Raw genomic sequence first — 20,453 nt, forward strand, 5'->3', positions numbered from 1 at the left:
ATTTTACCCTCGACCTATCCACAGGTCATGTCAAAATCCATACTTTTGGCCCCAAAACTTGCCCTCGACTTATACGTGAGGTTGACTTATAGTCGAGTATATATGGTAGTTAGTCAGTCAAAATTTATTACAGTCTATGGACCCAAAATTTACATATACAGTCTTGAGATACAAGTAATCAATTCCCTGCAATAAGACAAGAGTCAAGGGCATTACTACATCTAACTCTAGCTGTCCTTTTATACATAGAGAGTTCTAATCCTCGCTGCCTCTGAGAGAAATTTAGCAACCTCAGGAGTAAAATTTGGGCATTTATGTTCCAACATGAATTTTACATTTTAAAAAAAAAATTGATCTTCCATTCATCTTACTCGACAATAAATTTTGGCTTGTTGAATCTGGTTGTAAAGATTACAGTATTAAAAAAATGTGTCATAAACCCAAATAAGGGCTGTGTATGGACATGCTCTGTGTGAAGAGGAACAAACAAACAAACAAACAAAAACCCTAGGCCTTTTTCTAAATGATTTTGGCTTAATTTTTAAGCAAAAAAATAAGGTACTTAGTGCTTCCTTATCTGAAAACATCTTAAGAAAGTACTCTGTTGTTGCTGCTGCTGTGTGCCTGCATGTCATTGCCACCTTAAGACAACCCTATGGTGACTCTATCATGGAGTTTTCTTGGCAAGATTTGTTGGGAAGGAGTTTGCCTATGCCTTCCTCTGAGGCTGAGAGAGTGTGACTTGCCCAAAGTCACCCAGTGGTCTCCATGGCTTAGCAGGGATTTGATTTGGGATTTGGTGTCTGGTTGCTGCAGTCTCACAGTGGTCCTGAGGCAATTATCCCTATTCAGGAAAGGTGACAGCTGGCAAAGAAAACAAAGGTGTAACAGACAATTCAAGCATAAGCCACTTTGAAAACTGATGACTGATCAAGATGCCTTAATGTTCTCACAAAAAAGGGGGAAAACTGGGACCATTTATTTCCATGTGCAATCTAAGCTTGGAAATTGTATCATAAGAGATAATTTTTTCCTAAGGGTGCTTGCATCACTCTGTAGATTACAAAGTAATATACTGTGAACAAAGTAGAATAGAAATTAGATAGAAAGTTATATAGTTGCTGTGACAGCCTAAATGTGCCTTACTACTATTGAGCCAATTATTTGAAAAGAGCACCAATTATTTGAAAGGAGTACCATAACAAATCAGTCTCAATGAAAATAATATTAACTGACCACTGTGTTGGAGCAGAGCACAATTCTGGCATGTCCAGCTTTTTATATGTATCATATGTTCATCCAGACCTTTTCATACTGGAACATTGCATTCATCCTTTCAAATGCTTAATAGTTCCTAGGAATAGCGATGGTCTACCAGTTTAAAAAGGGAAAACAGAATTCCCAGTACACAATATATGAATCCATTGAACAATAGCAAATAGATGCCACTGAAACTCTGATTCATGCCAAAATAGATTCCAAATTAGTCAGCTAATGCTCATTTGCAGCTTGCTAGCAGGTTTCCACAGTCCACTAGACAATGTATAAATCCACAGCTGCTATTTGTTGGAACCTTTAAAATTAAAAAAAAAAAAAAAAGCAACTTAGGGCCCTGTACAGACCAGCATTTTGTGCCAGCCTGGGGGCAGAATCAGGGTGTCGCGTCCAGATGACGCACGCCCTTGATGATGCCACCAGGGCGCCATGATGCCATGCACCGCTCCAGATGGTGCGCAGCATCATGATGCCCCTCCGGCACTGTGTCCAGATGACGCAGCGCCAAAGGAGCGCCATATAGCCATGCAGCCACAGCTATGGTGTTCTTTTGAGGGTGCAAAAAGGAGATTGGGGCTATGGTGTGAGGTTGGATCCAGCCAGAAAAGGGGCAGCTGCATGCCATCCCTTAGGGGCTGTTTGTACAGCCTCTAAGTTTAGAAACAGAACACAAGAAAGTTAAAATTAAATCTCTGTCTTACTCACATTATTTGTTGTCCTTGAACTTTACATAGGTTAGGCTCATGTATTTCCAAAGAGGATTCCAGCATCTGGCAAGACTACTGGCAGACAGACCAACTTGCCATGAATGGCATAAGAGAGATGGCATCCTGGTTACAACTCCTGCAGTCAAAGGGAAATCCTGACAAGGCAGTAAAGAATTTACAGGGCCAGAGATCATCTGAGTTACATTTTCCCTTGTTGGGTAAAACAGGAAAACACCTCTTAATTTTTTAGACAAGGGCTGAGCAACATTAGCTGGGAGGGGGTCTCCCAATTCATTCCCACTATGAGCTGCATCCCTACCATCAGAATTCAAACTGGAAATACCATGGTAAAATAACTGGGAGATGTTTCTTGTAAGAAAAATTTTATGGGTTGCTATTGAATTTCAGTGACAAACTACAAAATTGATTTCAAAATAATAAATTTCCTACTTGTTTAAAAGGGAAATAGTGGCACAATTTGTGTGAGAGGGGCTGCAAAACTGCCCCTGGGAGACATGCACACCAAGGAGGACCAAAAAGGAGACAGACTTGCATAAGATTTACAGCTGTATAACTCCAGGTTTGAATATAGTTGCCATAATTTAAATAGAAAAATAATCCTTCTCAACATAATGGGTATGAAGAGTCAAGATGGCAACAGGGTGATCCATCTGTGTCTAGGTGCTCACTGGTGCTAAGGAATGTCAGGGCTTCTGCTCTGGCTCACCCAGAAAGTAAAAGTGTCTTTGGAAGTATCAAGACTTTCAAATTCAGAAGTGGTTTGATTGTGAGTTCCTGCATGGCAGGGGGTTGGGCTGGATGGCCCTGTGATCTCTTCCAACTCTATGATTCTATGATTATTTCTTTTTTTCTTGATTTTATCTGTATATTCCCAGATTTGCATCCAAACTCTTTCTTGAAATATTCCAGGTTTCCCCCACTCGCCCCCTTTGTGTCCTTCCTCCTCCTCTCCCACTGATCATGGGACTAGACTAACGCATTTCAGAAACTGATTTTCACCCATTTCCACTGAGTCTTTTTTATTACTGTTGTTCAAGAGTTACAGCCAAAGAAGTGCTTTACTAATATTACGCTAGTTAAAGATTCTTCTTTCCCTTACTTGATTTCTACTGAAATTGTGTCTTAGAAACAACAGCTGTCTTTTACTGGCTTCAACCATCTTAGCTTGTTTTGGGATTATACAGACAGACTGCCAAGAAGAAGTGCATTTCATTTACAATAATAATGTGTTAATTTAAACTGAGAAGTAGGAATGAAAAGTCCTTATAAGTAGGAATAAAAAAATTCTTAAGTATTTCCCAGGAAATACTTCAGGATGAAGAAAATGTCAAGTGGATATCAAAAATAAAATTTGCTTCTACAGGAACAAAACCTGAGATTTCCAGAGACTTTTTTCTTGTCTGGAGGGGCTCATTTTCTTCTTAGGCTTTTTATCTTGAAACCAAACTTGAGGTAGACATCAACTGGGCTTAGTAAAAGAAGATCCATCTACCACTCATTTACATCATACCTCTACCATACGGGAACTCAGGGTGAAGCAAATTGCATGTATAAGAAAATCTCAGGCTGCTGACATGCTGTAGAATTAATGCAGTTTGACACCGCTTTAACTGCCATGGCTCCATTCTATGAATTCCAGGGATTTGTACTCTGGTTTGGCACCAGAGCTATCTAACAGAAAAGGCTAAATATCTCACAAAACTACAAATTTCAGAATCCCATACCACTGAGCCATGGCAGTTAATGTGTTGTCAAACTGCAGTGATCCTGTAGTGTGGCAATAGCCTCAGTGGCAATATTTGATCACTAGGTCAAAGTGTCTAAGGAAACAAAGAAAGAAAGATGAGAGAGAGAGAGAGAGAGAGAGCGATACCTGGGAACTAGCTGGTAGCCAGGAGGGCCATCCCGAGACATTTGCCTGTAGGAGACAAAGAACAACAAGATGGACCTCACTCCCTGTTCTTTGGAGAAATGCTGACTGGACCATAATTGTACTTCAACTCTGGTTTTGGGACAATGGTCTCTACTTCACTTAAAAGCAGAAGGCATCTTTAAAACAAAGTGCTTGGCACACAGCTCTATTTCCCCAAACGTCTTGATGATGCCAGCAGGCATCTCCCGCCTGAAGCAATTGCCTCATTCTGCCTAATGATAAGACAGCCTTGGATAAAGGTAAGCATGAGGAGTCAGTTTTTTAATCTATATTCAATAATCTTTCAAGATCTTTCAAGATTTTTCTTTGCATCAGGCACAATAGTTCATTCATAGCCATCTCTACAAACCTTCATTTCCACTTTTATTAGACATTAGATTATATGTAAGTATATTTTATATTAGAAGACATGTGCAAATGCAATAGAAACCTTTTAGAGGAAAAACTGCTCTGTCTTCTTCCCATACATGTATTAACCTTTGCTCTAGAATCAGAGTGTTCCCTCGCTCCTTGTTCACATTACGTCTGTTAATTATTTAATCTCTCCCACTCATGAAGGATCTTGAATTTATTACCTAGGCCTGTTACAGACTGCCAAAATAAAGCTGCTTCGGGTCTCTTTGGAGGTATGTTGTTTAAATGATGCATGCATCCTAAGAATCCAGAAGCTGCACCAAAGCTGCACTCCAGTGCTTAGGAATGGAGTGTGGCTTTGGCACTACCTCCGGACTCTTGGGACCCATGCATCATTTAAACAGCATACTTTCAAAGAGACCCGAAGCAGCTTTATTTTGGCAGTCTGTAACAGGCCCTAGTCAAGGAAATGAGGATCTCCTAAGGTTATCTGCTTCTTCTTGTCTTCTGTCTAGTGCGCAGGGGGGTGGGGTGGGGGGTGGGGTGGGGGGTGGGGTGAGGTTTTCCAGACCTATGAAATAGTAAGTAATGATTTAATATAATATATAATAATAATAATAATAATAATAATAAATTTTTATTTATATACCGCCCTGTGGCGAACCAATCCGGGCGGTTTACAGCATTAAAATAACATACAGCATAAAAACAATTTATTTCCCTCCCCCCTTAAAAAGTTATTAAACAACATATCTAATTTAAAACCACAACTAGTTAAAATAACAATAAATTAAACAAAATAATACCAACCAATAAACCACTGCATATAGGGTGATTAAATTTCTGAGCAGTGTTATCCTGAGGTCTACTCAAATATTAGTTTTATTGAGTTCAACAGGATTTCCTGCCAGGCAAATATGTAAAGGACGTCTTCTTCCTCCCCTCCCCAATCATGTATGACTTATTCCTTTCCAGAACTAAACAAAAAAAAAATCCCCCTTCCGCAAGTCCTGAAGGCTGGTCTGAATAAAGTGCAGACATGTGTGGTGGGTGGGAGAGGTAAATAAATAAGCAGCATCAAAGAGTAACTACAGGCCCTGAAATAGATCTACCAAGACCAGCACCTGCCACAACTGATGCATTCTGCAGATTTGAAAAAAGGGAAAGACAAAGAGAGCAGAAAATTATGAGCTGAATGAGAGACTGGGACACTGCTGACATTACTGTCAGCATTATTCAATAGAGAGCCCCAAAATGGAGCTGGAAATGGAGTATCTTTCCTTTCTTGCAATGCCTCCACCACAGTTCTTTTTTCATTTATGAAATGAGATTAAATAGAAACAGCATAATGGGAGAGAGGGATGGGTGATGTTGAACCTAGGTCAAGAGAAGTGCCACCCTATTCTGCTTTGGTCAGGCCTCACCTGGAATACTATGCTCCCATTTTGCTTCAACAACACAATTACTGCAAGACAACAGAAATGTGTGATAAAGTTGATAGAAAGCACAGTAGATTAGCAGAGAGGTTTAATTAAATGCACACTATTCCAATATGGCAGGAAGACAGAGAGTAAATACTCACATTAATCTATGTAGATGATTTTTAATTTATATGGCTTGTATGTTTGACTGTTTAACTGCATTTCACTCTTCTATACTATTTTATACCCATAGTTTTCAATAGTGGGTGAGAAAAATATATTCTTCATTCTCTCCTACAAAGAAGGTTGATCTCTCTTTTATTGTCCTTCCCTCAACTAAAATAAATACATTCTGGCTATGGATCCTCTTTGTACTGAAAAAAATGATACTAATAAGGGAACCCAACCCATTGCTGCTTGTTACCCCAAGCATCTGGTGCGTGGAGGTATGGGGGGGGGGCGCTTCAGATTCATTTTCACAGTTGTAACTGAAGGGGCTTATGCTTGTGAAAGAGAGCTAGAATTACATGAGAAATGTGCCTCTTAAAATTTTTTAAAATTGAACAATATATAATGATTTACTGAGTAGTGGTGGTGGCATAGCCTCCAAAGTAAAACTGCACATTTTTCTCTACCACTGAAGAACTCCTAGAAAAACATATTCCAGAATCTGATAGACAACCAGCTTTATTTCTTGAAAAGAAACACATGACAGATGGTAGATAGAAGATTTAAGAAGGAATCATTTTATATGACTTGTCAGCTTCTAGAGTCAGAGGAACTTCTTCTCTGTCCTAAGAGGAAGACCTGGGCTGGCATGCTAACATTTCTAAATGTCCAAGAATGACATTTAGGAAAGCAGAAAGAGATACGGTTCTCTCTGTACACATGTGTGCACAAACACATAAAACATGTCAGACCACAACTGAATATTTCTTAAGAGAATCTGAATATATAGCCAGCTCACTGAATCTACTCACTGAGTAACTATTGTTATAAAGAATTAAATGTTTTTGTGTGTTGTATATGTGTGCCAAAGGCACAAATCCCAATTCAAGAACATCAGCAGCAATAACAACAAGCAAAAAGACACACTCTCTGTCAATAAAACTGCTATAGTTATGGGGTAAAACAAGAAAACAACCACAAGACGTGCTCTTAAAATGCACTACTTTTGCCATGTAAATCTCCAAAACCAGGCTTTGAACCCTGTTGTAAATCTGTCCCCACACCAGTTCCACTAACATCTTTCCCCCTCAAATTGAAATAGTGCCCATGCTGATATCATAATACAAACCATTTCCAAAAGAGGTTTTTGTTTTGTTTTTTGGTTCAGGGTGGATTGGAAATCTTTATCCCTTGTTTCTCAGTTTTCTTTCGCTACTCTTTATCTGTCTTAATGTATTTATTGTCTGTCCCTGTTTTGTGCAGTGTGCAGTAATGTGCAGCAAAGCTGGTAAAGGTGCTTTTTGAACTAAAGCTTCCAGAATCCCCAGCCAATTCTAGGAGTTGTAGCACAGAAAAAAACAAAAACAAATCCCAGCTCTGGGAAATATAGGCCTTAATTCTTTATAATGGACAGAAAGCTCTCCATTTTTTTCTTATTATTATTTTGCCAATATAAGCAGTTGCCCATGGAATTGCACTTCCATGAAGACTACTGAACCTAGTAACATAATGGTGGAAATCATGTGGTCCTCATGAGTTGTTGAACCATAGCTTCCTGCATCTCCTACTATGGACTATGCAGTTTAGGGCTGCTGGACATTGCATTTCATCTATGAATTATTTGTTCAAATATATAGAGTTTCTCATTCACTATATGGGTATGAGCTTTTATAAATATTTTAGTCCATTAAAAACACAAGTTGACAAATTCAGCACATAAACAGTGGACTCCCAAACATACAATCATAGACTCTCTCCTCCCGGCATGGGTTTCTTGAAAACAAGTGATGATAAACTATTCTTATCTCTTTCTTTGATAGTTACAAGGTTGGGAGATAAGAGGAATACTGTGCATGTAGTATATCTTGATTCCATTAATGCTTTTGATAAGCTCTTCCATGATATTCTTGCAGCCAAGCTGGTAAAGTGCAAGTTAGTCAATTTACCGTTCAGTAGATTTTTAATTAGTTGACAGACCAAACCCAAAATGTGCTCAGCAAGGGTTTCTCTTCATTCTTCAGAAAAGTATCTAGTGAAGAGTCTCTGGGTCCTGCCTCAAATGGTTTTGTTCAACTTCTTTGTAAATGGCCTGGTTGATTGAACAGAGGGCATGCTTATCAAATTTACAGATGACACCAAATTAGGAGGGGTAGCTAATACCATAGAAAAAAGAATCAAGATTCAGAACATCTTAAGCAAATTGGAGAGCTGGACCAAAAGTAAAAAAAAAAAAAAATGAAGTTCAACAGGAATAAATGTAAAGTAGTATATGTAGTAAAGAAAAATAAAATGGACAAATATAGGTTGGGTGACACCGAGCTTGACAGGAGTATGTGTGAAAAAGATCTAATGGTCATAGAAGGCCACAGTCTAAACATGAGACAACAGTGTTGTGGTGGCTCCGAAAAAGCCAACACAATTCAAGGCTGTATTAATAGGATTACATTAATCAGCACTCAGAGTGGCTCAGAACATGTCTAAATCCAAAGTGCAAATATCAAATACCAAGCAATGCTAGGCTGCATCAAATGGGAGCATAGCATCTAGATCAAGGGAAGTAGTAGTGCCACTTTATTCTGCTTTGGTCAGATCCCACCTGGATGTCACAGTTCAAGATCAATATTAATATGCTAGAATGTGTTCTGAGGAAGGTGAACAAGATGGTAAAAGGGCTGGCAACCAAACTCTGTGAAAAATGGCTTGGAGAGCTGAATATGTTTAGCTTGGAGAAGAGAAAATGAACAGGTTACATGATGGGAAGGGATGTCATGTAGAACGCAGAGCAAGTTTGTTTTCTACTGTTCCAGAGATTAGTACATGAACCACTGAATTCAAATTACAAGACAAAAGATTCCACATACACATTAGGAAGAATGTCCTCACAGAAAGAACTGTTTGACAGTGGAACAGACTGCCTCAAAAGGTAGCAGATTCTCTTTCTCTGGAAATTTTTAAACAAGGCCAGCTCTCGGAGTGTGTCAGCAGAAGGAGTCCTAAATGGCCCTTGTGACTCCTTCCAAATATATGATTCTCTGACTGTAGACCTGTCTGTCAGGATGGAATCAAGCAAAGGGCCTCTTCTGAAGATCTCAAAGCTAGGCTGAAGAGTATGGGAGAACATATATATAGTTTGGACACAAACTGTATAGAGCGTTATTGATCATATCCAGCCCTCAAATTGTGCCCTGAACAGACCATCTGCTAATGGAGCTGCTGTAACAAGGGAGTCATGTGTTGCCTATAACCAGCCATGAGTGAAAGGTCTGGCTACAGCATTTGGGTAGCTGAAGTTTTCAAGCACTTTTCAAAGGCAGCCTGGATACTGTGTTACAGTAACCCACATGAGATGTCACTAAAGCATGACTGATCATTGCCAGCTAGCCATCCCCAGGAAAAGGCACTGTTCAAGCACTAATGTCAAGTATGTCAAAGCAATCATGGCTCCTACAATAACCTGCATATACAGGTTTAGAACTGAATCTTTATTATATAGTTTTCTTTTATTTCTTTATTTTTATGAGATGAGTCAAATACAGAGAGAGAGAGAGAGAGAGAGAGAGAGAGAGAGAGAGAGAGAGCTCTTAATGTGATCTTTGATACATTAGTATTGAATGTATTATTTTAATGCCCCATCTTGCCTTTGTGGTTTTATTCTGCATCCAGCCACACAGTAAACAATTCTGTTTTGTTTTCCTACACTACTTAGGAAATATTTTGTGTGCATGTAAGAGAAACAGAGTTTGCATGGCATTCCTAGAAAAGTTGAAGTGGTTGATTTTATAATTATCATTTTAGCAAGGCTCATAAAACCAAGGCAAAGCATGCCTGGCTACCTTGAATTTCCACACCAGAGAGCAACATCCATAAGCAAGCTAAAAGCAATAGTTATGGATACATGCACTCATTAATTTATTCTCTTCAAAGGTAAGGCAACTGCAGATCATATAATACCATTCTGGATTACAAAATCACCCTTCAGTTCAATAGCAATACGTTTTATGGTTTTAATTTTCATTGCTGCTGCATCTTATCCTTTTTATTAGTCTGCCCTTTGGCAGATTTCTCTTAGAGCAACAGCTGAATAGAGCTGTGTTTTGTTTGTTGACTTTCATCTCTGCAAAAGGGAAAAGAAAGGAAAAGCATCCTACATAACATAAAATGGATTTTTAAAATCATTTACATCTTCAAGCAGAAAACAGAAAACAATCTTGCATGCAGTATAGTTTCTCCAAACAATCAATTCCATACAGTTTGGCAGGAGGAAGTGCATGGAAACATCACCATCCCGGGCCCTGATCACCAATAGAACAGTCCTCTGTCTCCCAGTGTGGCTACTGCCTGGCAAAGTAGGTTTGGGAGAGCATTTACAATTGTGGTAATAGTGCCACAATTCTGACTACACAGTTATTGAATACATATAGATCCATAACTCTAGGTTATGAATTCATAACTGCAATACAGAATGCCAGGCATAGATAACTAGATATCATAACAAAAATTGATTTTCATTAGTAAAAAATAATCTGCATCTGAATCACAACAGTTGCTTTAAGAAGAACACTAACTACTAAGTATGGGATAAAAAAAAAAAATCCCTAACTATAGAAACAGGGAGGGAGGGAGAAATCACACTAGGAGTGAATAAGCATTAAATTCATTCCACAAGTTAAATATTTTCAGGTTTTACTGTGCTCTGAAAGCAAAAGCTTATTGAGAGTCTTCAAATGTTTGGGTTGAATACTTTGTGTTGTAATAAGATTTTTAAGCTTTTAGAATCTCAATCACCATCTTAACCAAAGCAATTTAATTTGCTAGGTCCTGAATACTGTTAATAGTGACAGAGTCCAGATGGAAGAATTAAGGCTCAAGAAATACTGGATTAAAGAGTCACCTGCTGTAGATTAAAAATATGACAAATTATTTTCAAACAAAACTCATTTTAAACTGCTTTCAGTCTCTGTTCATAGCTGCTCCGATTATAGCAGGAAAATGTGAATATTCAGCAGGAAAATACATCTACATAACCAAGCACACAGACATGAAAGAAAAGAACAATGTTAGAAAAGCTAATCACTTGCAAAAGTGAAATTGAAACAAAAGTCAAAAGCAACAGAGATTTCTTTCTGTCTTTAAACTATGTGATTCAATATGAGCCTGGAAAGTTTACAAAGTAATTAACAGTAGGCATCTGGTATCCACTGGAGTTTGGTTTCTGGACCCTCCTTGGATAGCAAAATCTATGAATGCTCAAGTCCCATTAAATACAATGGCATTATAAAATGGTGTCCCTTATATAAAATGGTAAAATCAAGGTTTGCTTTTTGGAATTCATAATTTAAAAAAAATATATTTTCAAGCTATGGATGATTAAATCCGTATATACAGAATACATGTATACGAGGGCCAGCTGTAGTACATTTCGAGTCTTAATGCAACATGGTGCTAACACTATATTGCCAATTCAACAGTGCTTACTTCTCCTCCCATCTGCAGCCCTCAGAGCTGCCCAAACATGAGTTCTGAAACATTTCCTAGCCCTCTGGATCACATTTTCAGAGTGAAAGGTCATACAGTGGAGTGTGAGGAAATAACCACCCTTCCCTCATCCACTGGATTCTGATGTTCCTAAAGTGGAAGATGATGTTGGAGTCTACTCATAGCCTCATAACCCCAAGAAATAATTAGTTTCAATTATAACTAAAATTATAAAAGTAATTTTACATTTACATTTCTCAACAGTACCTAAATAGTTATTTTGGATTCCTTTTTAAAACATTTGAATGTTACAAACCACTGGCTTTATAGAACAAAATACAATCTCCTCCCATCCATCTTGTTGTCTCCTCAATATCGACAACAGAGCATAGCACATGGCATGAGCTAGCACCTGAGCCATGTGAGATTTCTTTTTCCATCACTTAATGAGATTGTGCATGCTCCAAACTGGAAAACTAACTTACAAAGTTAGTTGTACTGCAAAAGGGGTAACATCATTCCTTATGAAATTAAATGGCATTACAATGTGGCTATATCTTTAGTTATTGGGGAAATGAACTGTGTATTAGTAACTAGTTACTTGCAACCTGTAAGCTGACAAGAAATGGAAAGAATATTTGAAAATATTCAAAAAATGATAGAAAAATATGTTTTTCGAGTTTTGCAAAACCTGGATAATCTTTGCCATTTCAGACTTAATCTGTGGAAGAATTGTTCTGTGCAAAAAAAAAAAAAAAATAGCATTTTCAACATCTAAAACAATAATTCTCTGCAAATAAAATGCTATGTATTTATTTATTGCAAAACAACAAGTCCTGAAATGCAAAAAGGCTTCAAAAACTACACAGAGTTTAAAGAGTTTCTCACAGTGGGAAGAAGATAGCTAAAATTAATCATTGCTTTCACTGAGAAGAAAATTTGAAGAATTTCATTCCTAGATTGAATCTTTTAGATCTTCTGTACCTCTTCTGGATCCCAATCTTGGGGTATAGGCAAAGTATGAGTAAAGTTACTACTAATAATAAACTATAGTTTCTGTTTATGTTCATTTGACATATACTGACATATTTGCATGCTGAATGGTTCCATAAACTTAATTCTATAGAGATGGACTCCTTTTCCCCCTCCCTTTAGGCAAAGAAAAGCAATCCCCTCAGGCAGCAGATTTTAGTTGTCATGAAAGAAAAAGAAATTGTTGGCTGGCATCCAGTTAGTTAAAGCAGCTGGATACTCCTCTGGTGATCCCCCTCCTCCAAGGATACGTAACTATCTTGGGTGAGGGCTATATCACTTTTAAAAAGTGGGTTTGGGAAGAGTGGCACATGGAGACATAGCTACATGTCATACATAGTCCCCAGTCTCAGAGATTATTTTGCTTGTTATTTTTGTATTTTCACACTTATAGGAGGAGAAATTTTTGGATCTTGTGCCAAAACAATTTGTCTGACTCCAGGTATTTTGATCTTGGGTGAGAGTGAGCATGCCCACCTCAGATAGCAAAATATCTTGGGCCAAACCCTCCCCTTTTCTTCTTCCTTCACCCATCATTCAGAATGAACAAACCATAGAGCCTTGTGCATGTCTTTCCAACAACAACTGGAATTCTCTGTCAATTTCCAGGGTACCTCTTGCTCATACAGGATTTAACTATATGTCCCAGGTTTCCTTGCAGACCTTTGTCTACTAAGAAGTTTGACTGATATTCTAAGCTAGAAGGGTACAATGTGGACTAGTCCTGTATTAGAACAGTAAAGGATACGTTTCTTTGATAGTTCCCATCCCCACCCCCATGCAAACAGTCCCAAGCATGCCAATTATCAACTAGTCTTCAATCAAATCCAGGCTTTTGAGGGTATATTAGAAGAAAATATCCTCTATAATGAATTCAAGGAATGGAAAATCCACCACAGTCCCAGTTATACGATCTTAGCAGCTAGTTCCCCTCTGTTATGAACCTAACTCTTATTTCAAGTCTAAATTGTTTTCTTTGCTTTTAACTGGGTCTGGTGACACTTTTAATCTTTCTTATAAAGATGTCATCTAGCATGATCAAATGCTTAACACCCACCTTAGCCAATCCTCTCCACAGAATAAATAAATGGCCTTGTAATATATTTTGAAACCTTAGGTCCCTCATCTGGTAAAGTATTTTCACCCTTCCAGAAGAGAGCTGTCAGCAGTAATCAGAGCTAGATTAAAAATTACATCTCAAATTAATTTGAATAGTGGTGCCAAGTAGCAGCAGGCTGTAAAATTAAACTATATGAAAAGTATGAAAGTTGTATAAACAGCCGCTTATGTTCCATGCTGGTGGAGGTAACTAGATCTATAAAGCTTACAGTTTAAGGCAGTGATTGAGTTCTGGATGCAAAAATCAGCTAACTACATGGCGGGGGGGGGGGGTTACCACCAATTTTATTAGATTTCATGGCAACTCATTCCTCTGTTCATGTTTGTTAACTCATAATGAAACACAACTTATTTTTATGTAATGGGCATGGAGTGGGGGATCAAGAGGATTACTTCACATATATTTCTCACGGGGGGGTATTTCAGCACTATTGATTATATATTGACCTCCAATAACATCCCAATTGACAGGAATACATTCAATATAATTCCAAGAGCTGAGAGTGATTATTTCCCGCTAGAACTGTCACTCCCACAAATGTTCCCTAATGACACATTAAGGGCAATAGATCAAACTCAGTATTTGATACTTGGTAGCAGGAGGTTAAAATGGAATGGACAGCTTCAGGAAAGGATTAGTAAGATTCTAGATTTCCCCAACTTTGGAAAACTAAGGGAAAACATCCTCCAGGAAAACAGCAATGTCATTGGTACATATCAGACTTTAATGACACAAATAAAACCTTTACTGAGTACATCTAGCATATCTTAAAACCCCAGAACCATGCCTCAGACGTGGTTTGATCAGGATTGTCTAATGTGCAAAAAATTTAGCTAAGGAGCTTAGGAAATTGAAGACAAGGAGAACCAAGGAAAATGTACCACCTCTGACGCATATAATCCAATTATAGTATGACTACAAAATGCTACTTAAAGAAAAGAAACAAAGATATTATGAGTTACAATCGAAAGAATTAAGAGAGGTAGCAATCCAAAAAGACCCTCACAAATTTTGGTATCTGCTTGCACAAGGTACCAGAACAATAAGCTACACATTAGAGGCAGCAGTGCAAGGAAAGGTGTGGGAGAAATATTTCTCTAATATATACAGGTCCCAAACAGGTCTGTCTCCCCAAATCCATGACGCCCAATTACTAGATCTCCCTGAATGGCCTGATGTCACTTTGAACCAGATCAAAGGGCAGAAAAATGAAATCCACAGATATAGGATGGGGGACACCTGGCTGAATGAAACTACGTGTGAAAGGGATCTGGTAATCCAAGTAGACCACAAGTTTAACATGAGTCAACAGTGCGATGCGACAGCTAACAAGGCCAATGCGATTTTAGGCTGTATCAATAGAAGTATAGTGTCTAGATCAAGGGAAGTAATACTGCCACTCTATTCTGCTCTGGTCAGGCCCCACCTGGAATATTGCATCCAGTTCTGGGCACCACAATTTAAAAAGGATGTTGAAAAACTGGAGCGTGTCCAAAGGAGAGCGACTAAAATAGTCAAAGGTCTGGAAACCATGCCCTATGAGGAATGACTTAAGGAGCTGGGGATGTTTAGCCTGGAGAAGAGAAGGTTAAGAGGTTATATGATAGCCCTGTTTAAATACTTGAAGGGATGTCATACTGAGGAGGGAGCTAACTTGTTTTCTGCTGCTTCAGAGACTAGGACTCGGAGCAATGGATGCAAGCTACAAGAAAAGAGATTCCACCTCAACATTAAGAAGAACTTCCTGACAGTAAGGGCTGTTCGACAGTGGAATATACTCCCTCGGAGAGTGGTGGAGTCTCCTTCTTTGGAGGTCTTCAAGTAGAGGCTGGATGGTCATCTGTCAGGCATGCTTTGATTTAGATTTCCTGCATGGCAGGGGGTTGGATTGGATGGCCCTTGCGGTCTCTTCCAACTCTATGATTCTATGATCTGTAGACAATCAGCCAATAAAGCTTCTGGAGAAGATATGATCCCAGTGGATCAAAATTATAAAATACATTGGTATCTAATGTGGCAATTGGAAGAAAGATTCAAAGTAGATAAGAAGGAAAATTTAATTGTAAAAGATGAAATAGAACTTGAGAAATTATTATATTCTAACAACAAAGGATTACTCTCAAAACTATAAAATATTTACTAAAGATTGATCTGGAAAAAGAGACAATTAAAAGCAATATGATAATTTGGGCCCAGAATATTGGACGAAATATAGAACTAAATCAATGAGAATTTACATGGAATAAAAGACTAAAATATACACGAAGCCAAAATATTAGGGAAAATTATTACAAAATGTTCTACAGATGGTACTTAACACCAGATAAATTGGCTAAAATTTATGGTTTGAGCAATGAATGTTGGAAATGCTCAAAAGAAAAAAGAACATTTTTTCATAGCTGGTGGTCTTGTACTAAAATTTAAAAATATTGGCAAGAAATTCATAAAAGAATTTGTAATATATTGAGAATAAAAATGGAGTTTAAACCAGAAATTTACCTGTTGAATATTGTAGATAATGAATTGGGGGGAAAACATGGTAGAGTAGTGTTTTATTTAATTACTGCAGCAAGAATAATTTTGGCTCGAAAATGGAAGGAAGAAAAATTACCAGACATAAAGGAATGGATAGAGAAAATATATGAGTTGGCAGAAATGGACAAACTGACACGATTATTGAACGATGAAGATATTGGAGACTTCTATAAAGATTGGGAAAATGTGATATCCTTAATACGGCAAAAAAAAGATGAGTTATCGATGGAAGGATTCAAAGACTAACAGACTTAAAGAAACAGTAACAAATATAATTATTTGTAAATTAATTGTTTGTACATATACTTGTCATCAAATAGAATAGCCAAGAAATCAAACATTAAATTAGAGTTTATTAGGAAACAGTTTTTTTTTAAGATGTAGCATATGAAATAGAAGAAATAAAAGAGAATATAATAAGGATCACAAAAGAACTTATGAATATCAGTCTCAGGCACAAGATAGGAAGGATCGTTTTAGTTAAGAGTAGCATAATCTTTTTAGGTAGTTATTTGTAGATTGAATGTAAAGAGTTAGAGTAGTTGTTATTTGTTAGTCTTAGTATTTGTGTATGTGCAAGTTAGGTTAGATCCGGTATCATTTATTAAGAAATCATTTTTAGTAACAATCGTATTGATATTAGGGTTGTCTTAGTTTAATGTCTTCTGTGTTGTTGTGTGTTTGAATTCTCAATAAAAAATATTAAAAATAAAAAAGATACGATTCCAGTGGAACTATGTAAGACAAAACTAGAATATTGGTCTCTGATTCTTGCAAAACTGTTTACTCATATAAATCTTACTGACTGTATACCAGAGAGATGGAAATTGAGTATCACTGCCCCCAAGAAGGACCCAGCCAATTATAGGCCCATTAGTCTTTTGGACATCTCTTCTAAATTATATGCCAGGTATCTCCTTGAAAAGATAGAAGAATGGGCAGATAGGCAAAATCTGTTATCAGAAGTACAAGCTGGTTTCCAAAAAGGGAAGTCAACAATTGATTTGTGTTTTGTGCTGAATTTCCTGATGTGTAAATATGTCCATAACCTGAAACAAAAGTTGTATGTTTTCTTTATTGATTTATAGTCAGCACTTGACTCAATTTCCAGACAGCTATTGTGGCAAAAACTGGAAATGACAAATATTGATTGCCGTTTGTTATTCCTTACCAAATCATTGCATACTGATACATCACTACAAGTTAAAGTCAATCTGGCAGGCCATCTTACCTCAAAGATTAGTACTTTTGTAGGATTTAAGCAGGGTTTCATATTAGCACCTTTCCTGTTTAATTTCTACATCAATGATATGGTAAAGGATTTGGATGGTTTACAGTTTGCTCCTGTCACAATTCTTGATTTAAAACTTTCACTGTTAATGTATGCAGATGATTTGGTATTGGTATCTAGAGCTGAAGTGGGTCTAAGGAGACATCTTGTGAAGCTTTCATCATACTGTAAGAGAAATGAATTGACAATAAATTATGACAAAATAAGGGTTATGGTATTTGGAAAGCGCCCCGAAAAGTACATATGGCATTTGGATGAACACATTATAAAACAAGTGAAAACATTCAAATATTTGGGATTGGTTACTCAGATGCAACCTTTTGGAAAGAACAAATATTAAACACCAAAGTACAATCCTACAGATCAGCAAAAGCAATTTTGAAATTTGCTGCCACTAAAGGAGGCAATTTAGTAAACCCTGCCTTGACTGTATATAAAGCCAAAACAATGGCACAATCCCTCTATGGGGCTGAGATCTGGGGCACTTTCAAGTATATCAAAAATATCAAGTTCAGAATCTCCCAGAATAATTTTGAGGTAGCTGTTAGGCCTACCTAAAGATGCTTTAACTGCCATAGTCAGGTTGGAAACTTGTATGCTAAGCATAGAGAGCCAAGTAGACAAAAGAATTATATGTTATTGGCTTAAGGTACAGGGGATGGATAAAACTAGACTACCCAAAAATAGAACTATCCAATGGCATACCTATTAAAAACTAGGTGCATCATGCTGCCCATCTGAACATCAAATATAGACTTGTATTAGATTAGCTTAAGGGACTTCAACCAGATGCACAGAAAAAGATCATTAAGAATAAGGGAAGTAGTCACACCAATGGATTTAAATACTGTCTACTTTTCCCCCTGTGCTTCGTTATATCATAAACTCAAGGAGTTTTGTGAGCAAGCAGACTACATTAACAATTTAACATTTGTACAACTGCAGAAAGCCTTCACACAAATAAGACTGAATATGATGGACACATCCTATAGAGTTGGGAGGCACAGAGGCATCCCAATAAAGGAGTGCACATGCATATGTGGATGCCCAGAATTAGAGGACCTTGTCCACTACATATTGTTTTGTCCAATATATAGTGAACCTAGGGAGTGATTCGTGACACCTTTGATTGAAACTAGCCCTTGTCACAGTCCACAAGAAGTGGTTTTTTTACATCCTAGCAGATTTGGATATATATGTGACCTGGAGAGTAGCTTTGTATGCCCTAGAAGCCCAAAAAATAGGAAGAAATACATAGAAGTAATTGCTATAAGTTGTAAAAGTGATGTTTATATTTAATAATTTTATACTAGCTATATATAGTTATCTTAAATTTTTCCAAATGTTCAGTTTTATAAATCATAAATTGTTGTATAACCACTGATGTTTCCAATATGATATGTAAATATTTTATTGTTTTTGTGTTATTGCTTTATGCAAAGGCCATTGGCCAAAAGCAATAAAATTTGACTGACTGACTGACTGACTGACTGACTGACTGACTGACTGACTGACTGACTGACTCTGTTCATGGAGATTATTCAACAACCCTTCTTTTGCCTGCACAGTTTAACTTCTATTGTTATTTTTTAGTAAAAAAAAGAAACAAAACATGGAGCAGTTAATGATCAGATGCAATTAAAGTGTTTGCTTTTTTCGTTAAACACAGAACTTTGGCCATTTTATTTATAGGAAAACATTCACTTTCTATGGTTAACTAATTCTAATTGACAATATTTTACATTGTTTGCTTATATAAACAAAGGGACATAGCCATGTTAGTCTGGAATGTCAGCATGCAAAGGGATCTTTTAGCACATTTGAGACTAACTGAGCAAAAGATGTAGCATAAGCATTCATAGACTTGGATCTGAGGAAGTAGACAAGTTCACAAAAGTTTATGCTACAATTTCTTCCACACAGTCTCAAAGGTGCTACAAGATCCCTTTGCATATTTAAATAATGGTAACTCTAGTTCTAACATAAACAACATCCCAAAATGGTTTGTTGATAAAAGTATAGAATATTTTATTTGAATTTTTAAACCAGCAAATAGCAGGTCATTGGCTATATTTGCATGTAACACTAAGCCATGAATTTGGGCTTATTAAACCACAGTGTGAATAAGACATATGCCTATGAAATCCCCCTTTGTCTATCCCTTCATGCAAGCAGGTAAAAATAAATAAATACACAGGCAGGAATTATATTATTTTTCTGTTAGTACTACAATATTTTTAAATTAAAATAATTTCTATCCCACCTTTCTGCCTCATTATAAGGCACTCTGAGTGGCTCAGAATGCATCTAAATCCAAAGTGCAAATATCAAGTACCAAGCAATTCGAGGCTGCATCAATGAGAACATAGGTTCTGTCTGCATGGGCCAGGGAGGCCAGACAACACATGGCTCAAATTCTGGTTCTGTTGCAAAGAAACCAGATTGCGTCCAGCCCATTCAGCACTAGAAATAGAGATTTTCTTAATGGATTTTTAAAATTTACAATTGGTTCTGGATCTTCCCAGAAGATCAGAGTCCTCTGTTTCGATACAGGGCAGCTGTTTAAAACTTACCTGGCAGGGGAAATAACACAATCATGAATGTAGTTTTCCTAGGGTGAGTCTCACTGATTACACTCTGGATGTGCTGACCCTGGGATTTCCCCAAATGTGCAAAACTCAGCTGTATAATTTGTTGTGGATCTTCCCAGAAGATCAGAGCCCTCCATTTCAATGCAGGGTGGCTATTTAAAACTTGCCTGGCAGGGGAGATATCATGATCACGAAGGAAATTTTCCCAGGATGAGGCTCATTTTACACTCTGGGTGTGCTGACCCCTGGGAATTCCCCAAATGCAGGAAACATGACTGCATAATTTGTGGTATTTTTAAAACTTACTAAAACTGAGTTGCCCAGCGCATCCACCACTGCCACCAGTCATTCATTCTGAGGTCAGAATAATGTGCCCAGCCCTGTGATCATTGCTGGGTATCTTGTTCTTATTTCAGAGAGAAGAAACATGCAGCAGTGGTGGATGGGCCAGGCATCTCAGCAGGACACCCATGTGATCAGCCACTTAGCATCAGGATGGAGAACCTTTGTTGCAGGTGAAGGGAGGGGAA

General features: G+C 37.5%; 2 pseudogenes; both read left to right on the top strand.

The window, feature by feature from the left end:
- Positions 1-19,897: 19,897 nt before the first annotated feature.
- On the top strand, positions 19,898-20,048 carry LOC149311348 (U1 spliceosomal RNA; annotated as a pseudogene).
- Positions 20,049-20,082: 34 nt separating this feature from the next.
- LOC149311349 (U1 spliceosomal RNA) lies at positions 20,083-20,235 on the top strand (annotated as a pseudogene).
- Positions 20,236-20,453: the final 218 nt, after the last annotated feature.

The sequence above is a fragment of the Sceloporus occidentalis genome, unplaced genomic scaffold (genome assembly GCF_023333645.1).
Source record: "Sceloporus occidentalis isolate IW3139 unplaced genomic scaffold, rSceOcc1.0.p SCAF_6, whole genome shotgun sequence".
Taxonomy (NCBI): domain Eukaryota; kingdom Metazoa; phylum Chordata; class Lepidosauria; order Squamata; family Phrynosomatidae; genus Sceloporus; species Sceloporus occidentalis.